Here is a 9,507-nt window from a genome sequence, read left to right as displayed (position 1 = left end):
TCATACTTCATACTTCCTTCCCTTTTATCTTTGACACACTCCATCTGTTTCTCATCATGAGAAACCCCAATATAAATACAGCGCTATGCCTGTGCATGGGCCACTTTGTGTGTAAAAAGCAGCCTTAGCACATTTTTTCCAAAGAAAACCTCTCAAAATATACTACATTAGACAATTTTAAGGTACATATGCATTTTAAGGCAAGTAATCCCCAAAGACCATGAGGTAAACCAAGAAAATCCAGGAAATCCAGTTTGTTAGAGTAATATTTATCCAAACAATCTTTATTTTTTAATCCACATAGAAACTTTAATGACAGACAGACACATCAGGTAGCTCCCCAGTCTGCAGCCCTTCCATGTCAGTCATATTATAGTCACGTTGGCCTCGTGGGAGACGATGGTTCAAGTCCAACTGACCCCTAATTCCCCATCAAACGCTGAAGCCAAACAAGTGTGCTCACATGGAGGGGGGAGGGGGTGTGTGTCACAGTTTATGCTGAGACCCACTCTGCCTTTAGCCCGTTCAACCTGCAAGGTGTGTGGGTGGATGGATCCGTGGGGAGATGGGCCTCAAAATGAAGTATGTCCTGGGTTGTGGTGATTGCCCCAGCATGGCGAACCTCATCTATGCCTCATCCTTTCTTCCAGAGTACACAACCATGAAGTCAATCAGCGAGACACCAGGGCATCAATCACTCAGCTCCCGTTGCGGTGACCTGCTTGCTCCTGGAAAAAATATAGAATAAAAAACAAAATGCATCATATATTTCAGAAAGAGGCAATGGAATCATTTTTATTTTTATTTTATTTTCCCCCAGTCTGTTTCTGGTATATCCTGCACAGTAAAAGTTATCCGGGCATTTCATCTATCAGTTTAGTGTAATTTTGTTTTATCTAATGGACCATTATATTTTAGTATTTAATTAAAATGATTTTGAAGAAAGAGATTGTACTATTCAAAGGCCGCTGGAATGAAAGAACAATGAAAGAGTCCCTTTAAACGCCGAAATCCCATCTCCATAGATGATCATAGATCATGATCATGATCATAGATTCATGGGAAATTGTAAACCCTACTGTTATTTGTTTCATGTCTTCAAGTGATTTTGGTTAGATAACAGGAAAATTGCGAGGTAGGTAGTACATTTTACAGCAAAATAATCAGAAATTAGCATGACTTTTACCATTAAAAAAGATGAGCTGTCAATCACTGGTGCAAAGTGGTTAGTTCAAATTGGAAAGTCTGAGGCGGCAATGATTTTTAGTGGTGTCATTTAGATAGCTGATAAGCATTTGTACTATTATTATGCAATTAAAAAACTAACCTTTTTGTAATGAGGCATCATATGGTATTTAATGATGGACTGCGCCAACTTGCTGGAGGAGCTAGGACAGAAGACAGAGCCCTTTTAAAAATGATCAGTATTTACTTGACTCTTTTCTAATTTTACTTCTTCAACATTTAAATACTTACAGCTCCTTTTCCACATCTGCTGTGTCATATTAGGGCTGCACCTCAGTCGATGTGATATGCTCCCTAAAAGAACAAATGTTTAGTGAACATTTAAAGTTTACATCAATTCCAAAGCTCGTGTTTATCATGCAAGTATATGACGCACACAGCTTCTCAGACTACATATTTTAATTCTAATATTTTCATAAAATAAAGACCTTTTCAGTAGTGGACTGAAATTAAATGTTGTAATGTTATTCGTTTAAATAAGGCTTGAAATGTTCTAGTAATATGATTACTCAAACCTCCATAATCACCCAATCTTATGAACAAGCTAACGTAACTGCAACTAGAGAGCAAGTGACGCAAATTGAGACAATTGCCATGACATAATAAGTATATAATAGTGTGCATACGTTTTCAGCAGGAGTTTACATTTAATTAGTTGCCTGTTTAAAACTTGTATTTTCTTCTTTTCACAAAATTATTAGCAATGCTAACTGTAGCCAAGCTAACAGTAACGCTATTTATTTACCTACTCTCGATTCCATGTTACAATCAATATAGCCCATTCCCCCCAGAAATAATCTGCAGCAGCGTCGACATAGTTTGTATATATACTTTAATTAACAGGAGACATTTTAATACTAAGAAATATTCCGTAACTCATAAACAGATGAGAAGCAAAGCGTCTCTGACGCCAATTCCGGTTGTTGTGATACGTCACCACGTTTTCGCGTAAATCTGTACACGTCATCGGACGCTAACTAGGTCAAAGGTTTGTTACTTTGTTGCATTGTTGACCTACATTCCGCTCGCTTCCGCTCACGCGCTCAATGTTTTGCTCCATTGTTGCACCTTTGACCTATATTCCGCTCACTTCCGCTAACTCTGTCAGTGAGCGGAAGTGACGTCTAAATGTAATTAGAATGTTGATAATTCGGATATATTATTATAATTAATTGTTAATAAATATATATTATCAATAAAATAAATAAAAATTAATTTATATTAATAAAATATGCATATATATCTATAAAAAATGAAGAAATATATATATATATATCAATTAAAAAATCTAGCGAGTTAGTCAATGTTAAATAATGTAATATAATGTAATTTTTACCATTAAATTTAGTTTATTCAATTTACTTCAAAGCTAATGTATACAATAACAAATTTGTCTACATCTAATTCTGAAGACACCTGTGGAAAAAGAGGACATATCGCAGTTGACGCTGTAAGATGGTAAGAGGTGTAGATAAATTGTATTCCAGAAAACAGAGGGTGATAAGAAAGAATCACTAACTTTAAATTGTCAGAAGCAGGTCTGTTCTGCTGCTACTCTCACTTACATTTCCAAACTCCTATCCTATCCTATTATATCCTGATGATACATTATGTCTGGACTTTCAAATCTTTCAATTTCACATTGTGCTTAAGGAGAGAAAATCATTTTTCCACCTCTCAATTATCGTGCATGCAGTTTTGCATCCTCCTCCAAACAAATCTCCTGCTCCAAAGGGCCCTGGCCCCATTAATAATTCCCTCTCTAATCTCCTCTTTCCATCTGATCAGGTTGTTTTTTTTTTTCACACAGCCCTTCTCCATTTCGCACCTGCCCAGAAACTCCATCAACACCTCCTCCTCTCCTCTGTGCAGGGTTCACCACTTTTGATGTCCCGTTGTTGGTTTAAAATGAACTTTAACAACTGTATAATCTGGAGTAACATTGCCCTGGCCAATCCAATTCTTGGAAGAAGAGCAAGAGAGGAAAAGAAGATGAAGGAGAAAAAAGAACCTGTTTTCCGAGCTAATGGATGTTCCCTGGATGTGTAATGTAATAATTTTGGTAAAAAGGAGCGGGTGAGCATGGGAGGAAGAAAAAAGATGAAATGGGAGAAGAGATGAATAGCGGTTAGGATGAGATGCATTGAGTGAAAGAGTGAGAAAGGGAAGGGAAGGGTGGAAACCAGATGGAGGCAGAAACAGGTTTGGCTGATTAAATCTATACTCAAGGTCTGTGGTTGCGCCTCTCAGGCTGAGGTTTTGCCCAAGAAAGTTGGCAAAACCTCATGTAGAAATGTATTTCCTTTATTTCACCCTTGATATTATATATCACAACATTTGGAACAGTATGGAAGAGCTTATTCTAAATATAATATATATTTTAAAAAAATCGAATTTCTCGATCAACCCAGTGTTTAAAATAATCTCTTTGAGTTTGCATGCTTGACAAGAAGTTTATTTGATGTTGAAGTCATAATAATGTGTCATGATCTTTGCGGATCTCATTATGAGACTTCGTAATTTCCGTTACAGCAAAAGAAAAAGGACCACACACTAATTTAGTCTACCATGACTCATCACTACACTCTAGAGCCTCAGCAAGTAGCTGCATCACCTCCTCCCTGTCCTCATCAGGACTAATTCCCATTTCCTTCTTTCCTTCACCTAGCATTAAGTAGCTAGCCCTGCTCCCTTTCCCCATTCAGACCCTTGGTGTTGGATGTCACTAACAGCACTTACTGCTCTTGCAATACAGCAAAGAAGCCCACAGCTGCCTGGCCGATAGTCCCTGGTGTGGTCAGAGTAGGAGGCCTATTGTGGTCAAGCCATTGATTGAAAGAAGTAATGGATCTGGCTTCAGCTGATAATGCATGATGTAATTGTCAGAGGAGTTTAATTATATGGTTATTACATGAGGCACTGAGTATTCATGCTCCCTCCCCATTTACTGCAAGCTTTCATAGAAGGCGATGTGTAAACAAAACGTCATTTAGATTCAAATGATGTATGTGTAGTCCACTTCTGTTTGAGCTGTGGGACAAATATTTCCCTTTTAACCTTTAGTAATAACAACTAGAAGTGTCTGTGTATAGGCTCTCAGTCATCCAGGTCGAGTTAAATCATGAAGAGCAAAAACAAAGAATCAACTGGACTTGTTCAAGTTTGATTGAAGACGTTTCACATCTCATCCAGAGGCTTCTTCAGTTCTAAATGATCAGTAGAGAGTCCAGATACTTATACTCATGTTGGAGCAGAAAACCTGGTGGTTTCTGTTATTTGTTTTCTGCTCCAACAACAGTATAAGTATCTGAACTCTCTGCCAGTCAACGTTTTATTATGAAAAAAACATATAAAAAGTTCTATGCAAGGAAAAGGCTCTCTTTAAGACCACAGTTATTGTATGTAGAAAGACTTGTAAAAAAAAGTATACAAGTTTTCATATATGCTCCCAAAATTGTGACAGTGGTAATAATAATAATAATAATAATAATAATAGTGAATAGTGAATACCAGAGATAATAGCCCTGATTTATAGCAGTCATAGCCCCATATATTTCTGACTTTAATACTCCAAATGCTATATACACAGCAGTTTCAGCTTTATGTGTTGAAATGGAGATGAATGTGAGGGTTCAGTTAATCAAAATTTCTATCATGGCACACAGCCTTTCCATTCCTCCAGGTCATGCTGAACTGTAATGGTGGCCTCATCGCATGTCTGAGTGCATACGCTACACTGAGCAATGCTTCAATTACCTGGAGCCTGAGATGAAAATACACGGCACACATTTCTGACACAAAATGCTTAGGTCAGATGCACAGAGAAATAAAATATACCTTATTTCATTTAATTTGACAGTTGTCCTTCCCCGGTTATTGAATAGAGGTCGTCACGCATACAGCTGTGGAAACATGTACAGAGTCCATGTTGATGAGTGCATTCAAATGCTTTGAAACTATTCATGCTGGGATTCAGATTTGAAAAAAGGTAAAAAAAATAAAAACCTGTATGAATCCATACACAGCATCCCAGTTATACTATACAGCAGCACAGGGGTTACAAAAACACACCTCTTCATCACCTGAGTTTAGTGTTTAGGTTTCTGTTTAGTCTTGAGTAACATGTGCAGTAACTTAAAGGATAGAATGCATGAAGAATTGATTTGATCAAAACTCCATCAAATTGTCAAATCAAAAAGAACCAGCTATAAAATACAAACACCTGAAACTACCCTCACTGATCAATAATGTGAGCGGCAGAAATGTGTCAGCACATGTTCAAAATAAATCTCCAGGTTACTAATATTTTCCGGAGCAAAGACAGAAGAAAAGGTGTGGAAGGTGGAAGATGGGAGGGGCCGATAATCTCCTGGTGTCCACCCAAGTCAGAGGCTGCATTAATGAGCTCCAAGTAGGGAACACAGATTGAGGCTGAGTCTATAATGGCGTCTGCCTGGAATAGTTGCTGTTGTGTTTGCGTCCGTGTGTGTCAGTGTGACAGAGAATTAGAATACATGCGGTTGTGTGTAACGGGTGAATCAAGACACCTCCCATCCCTCCTACTCGTATCATGAAGATCAGTGGCTCTGACTGCTACAATCTGCTCATGCCTCATGATGCAGCATCCAGCTGGGCCGCCGATGCTATTTGTGAAGTTGGCAGATACCCAACTATGCAGCTATGTGTTTTCTCTGTTCCAGATATGTGATCACAGTGTCTTTGAAGTGAGACGCACATTCGCCTGATTGCATTTACAAACTTTGGAAAACAGCGCTAGTGAACCCAGTGTGGCATTTGAACCAAGACAACATCCAGCCGCCTTGTGAACATTAGTTTGGAGGTTGCACTCTAGTCCATTTAGCAATTAGATGGAAATGTGCAGCTCGAATATGGAACAACAAACACCAGCAGTTATCTTTTTATAATCTCATGTATGGAAATGAGTGTTTGATTTCCTCATGCAAATGAGATTTTCAATTAACAAAAAAAAAAAAAGAGAGAAGAAATCTGGGGCTTGGCAGAGCGTACGCTCATCTATTGTGTCCTCCCCACACAGAAATAAATTATGAATACCTAAATAGCATTTCACGTTTGAGATAATTACAGTGCTGGGAGTGAGCACGGAGGAGAAAGAGAGCATCTTTTAACATGCAAATGAAGTACACCACTTTGTTTTCTCTTGCAAAGATCAGTGATAATTGGACAGGTACACAACATCACAGGGGTAATTTGATGACCCATTTCATTTTTTTGGATCACATAACCCAAATTTCTCTGTCTCTCCCATGTGTTGCTGACTTGTCTGTGCTCTGCATTCACTGACTTGAGTAAAAGAATAAAATGTCTGCTTATGAAAGGCTTTCTATGCTGATAACACAGCACGCTGCTGCATTTTACATTATTTTCCAGTTCTCTATTGGAGATATCCTGCAACGTTTTCTTCCTTTGAGAAGAATCGCTTTATGATCTGTGTTTCAACCTCTCTGGCTGTATTTGGGAGTCAGTCTCCATTTCAAATGGCAGATAAGTATCTGAATTGAGTTACACCCCGATCTCTAGTCACTCTGAAATCCTTATCATGGTGTCTGAGCTCAGAAGATAACAGGTTATGCCGCTGCAGAGGAGCTTCTTCTGCACCTCTAGCGAATGATTCCATAGTAAATTGGTGAACGAGGCACCAGACAAGTCATTAACAGTGAATAGTAGACACACACAGAAACAAATGTATACTGCATTTCATAGATACGCAGACAATACACACACACGCAGACCCACCCACCTACATGCGAACAGCACCAAGATTGCAAAGCCAAGGTTGCACAAGGACTGACATAAACATTACAGAGCCTAGTGATTGTTCTCCTTTCAGGGTGGTGAGCTGTGATTTTGGCCTTGTGCGAGTTGTCTCCCTTGCCTTCTTCTTAACCCTCCCTGTGGGCTTTGTGAACAGTGTCTCTAACGTAATCTCCTGGATTCTGGGGTGGGGTGGGGGGGGGGGGACTTTCTCTATCTCCCTGATAGAGAAAGGCAGAAGAGATTGGAGGAGTTTTCACAAAGTCACGTCTGAAAGGGAAGGAATTTGTGGGCTCCAATATACTGTGTGTCCTCTCCTTGTGTCTGTCAACACTTTATTGCACACACTTGTGTGCACGTGGTGAGGAAGCTTGGGGCGGAGTATGTTGTCTTTTTTTTAAAGTGCTAAAAGCGAAATCAAGGTGAAAACATGAGAGAAAACGTGCTGGAGTCAGACTCTGTGATGTGTGTTTTCACTGTACAGTAGCAAAGCAGTGCAATCCCTGACCACGACAGTGAGCCACTGAAGATGTTTCACTCAATCTGTGGATTTATTGCACACAACAAAACAAGAGAGCACCTTTGAGGGATGATGGGTGTGTCTAGCAGTGGATTTCCACCATACCAGGGGCTCAATCTTCCCACAAGTATCATTCTTCTTTTACCTGGCTGAGAGCCAGACAAAGCCGTTCTCTCCATCTTTCCATTTAACACTCTCTCCTCTTTCTAATCCCTTTCTTTCACAACCCATGTTTATTTCCTTCCCTTTGACCCCCCCCCCCCCCCCCCCCCCTCCACTTCCAGCAACCCACACTCCCTCTTCCTCTGCCTTTTCCCTCCATCTATCTTTCTCCATCTGACCTCATCCCTCCACTAAATCTCCCCCCTGTCTAGCGATGCACCAGGAACGCAAAAGTTGTGAACTTGTGAGGAACGAGATCGATAAAGCAAGGACGGGCTGAACAATCTACCCAGAGACAATGAATTTTGTGCAGGGAATTTGCACAGCAGGCCATAAATCCCACCATTCGAGCCCGTCTGCTGGGCAAGGAGCCCTCGTCATCATCGTCCTCGTCATCTGGAAGGAGCAAGGGAGTCAATGTAAACAGTTACGTCAGCCATCCCATCAATGCCAGCGGAACAGATAAATCCTGATTAGCGGGAGGGATGAAAGGGACTTTGATGCATGCCCATATCTGAGTTGCGTCAACGAAATATGAGTGGGCCCTGTCATATATGTCATGACAACATACTGTAGATGGGTTTTCATACGAGGGAGTTAACTGCACCGGATGGAATTAGCTTACCATAAGATATTGATGATAAGTGTGATTGGCAACTGAGCAGTGGATTAATCGGTCACCACAGAGAACTTGAATGCATCTTTGACCTTTTATATGACTATCTGTAATGATCCATGTTATTGTGGATGCATGCTGATCTACTGACAGATGATAGATATGTAAATCAAATTCACAATATACAAATACTCTCTCACACACACACACACACACAAAGCAACCACAAGTGTTGGTTACAAAGTTAGATTCCACTAACTGAGGCACCTTTTTTCCAGGGAGAGTGAGTGTAGTTGGATGTATGTGTAGGGTTCGAGCCCCCACAAAATATTTTATTTATATTCCATACATAAATAGTACCCTGTTTGGTCCCATCCCAGCAGTCTTCATATTTCCTGGTGACATTATCAGCTGTCTCCATCGTGTGCAGAGCGGGGAATAAATTGCATTTTTGCTGTTGGTTCTGTGGCTGCAGACGGCTGGAGGAGCATTATAATATAAAACATGAATAAACAAAATCACTCATGAGCAAACGTGCAGGAGCATGGGGAGGTAATCTCCTTTAGGCATGGTCCTTGAAATTAACTCAAAGAATCTGCACATGAAACGTGTTAAGAAGATTAATCAAATATTTCTCCTCCCCTCCACCGTCTAACAAATCCTGCCTCCAAAGTTTTTTTCGTCTTCTCTTTTTTTTTTTATTCAAACATTATGGTAATTACTTATTATTGTGTTTGCTTGACGAAGATTGCTTAGCCACAAGTGAATTAGAGTGAGCCAAAAGATAACGCTATATGTGTGAAAATGTTATATCATCTATTTTCGAATGTGGCTGAGGCGAGGCACGAGTGTGTCAAATTAGAGGGACGCGCACGGCACAGGCACTCCAAGCCCTGCACGGGGGGGGGGGGTCGGATTGGATGACCTGGAAAAAGAGGAGTCTTGAAATTTGCTAGATAAACCTCACCCCTTGTTACTTGCACATCCTGGCAGTCGTACATCAATTACAAGATATGATGTGAGCTGCAGTTTAAAAAACACAGGATCAGATGCCACTCACACGTCTTTCATCTAAAACAGCTGTCAGACATAAGAACAGGTAAATCATTCATCGGTCCATGTAATCATGCAAATGTGCATTATCCCTCATGTTTTGCACAGCTCTTGTCAC

General features: G+C 40.1%; 1 long non-coding RNA gene across 1 annotated transcript; it reads right to left on the bottom strand.

Moving 5' to 3' along the window:
- Positions 1-562: 562 nt before the first annotated feature.
- Positions 563-1,539, bottom strand: LOC137914880 (uncharacterized). The gene is made up of 3 exons (XR_011106427.1): positions 1,477-1,539; positions 1,328-1,388; positions 563-728 (listed from the first exon to the last, which is right to left on the bottom strand). It is a non-coding gene; the product is annotated as an uncharacterized lncRNA (long non-coding RNA).
- Positions 1,540-9,507: the final 7,968 nt, after the last annotated feature.

This window comes from Brachionichthys hirsutus, unplaced genomic scaffold (assembly GCF_040956055.1).
Source record: "Brachionichthys hirsutus isolate HB-005 unplaced genomic scaffold, CSIRO-AGI_Bhir_v1 contig_565, whole genome shotgun sequence".
In the NCBI taxonomy this organism is placed as follows: domain Eukaryota; kingdom Metazoa; phylum Chordata; class Actinopteri; order Lophiiformes; family Brachionichthyidae; genus Brachionichthys; species Brachionichthys hirsutus.
The sequence above is the reverse complement of the archived record's forward strand: the minus strand, read 5'-3'. Positions and strand labels throughout refer to the sequence as shown.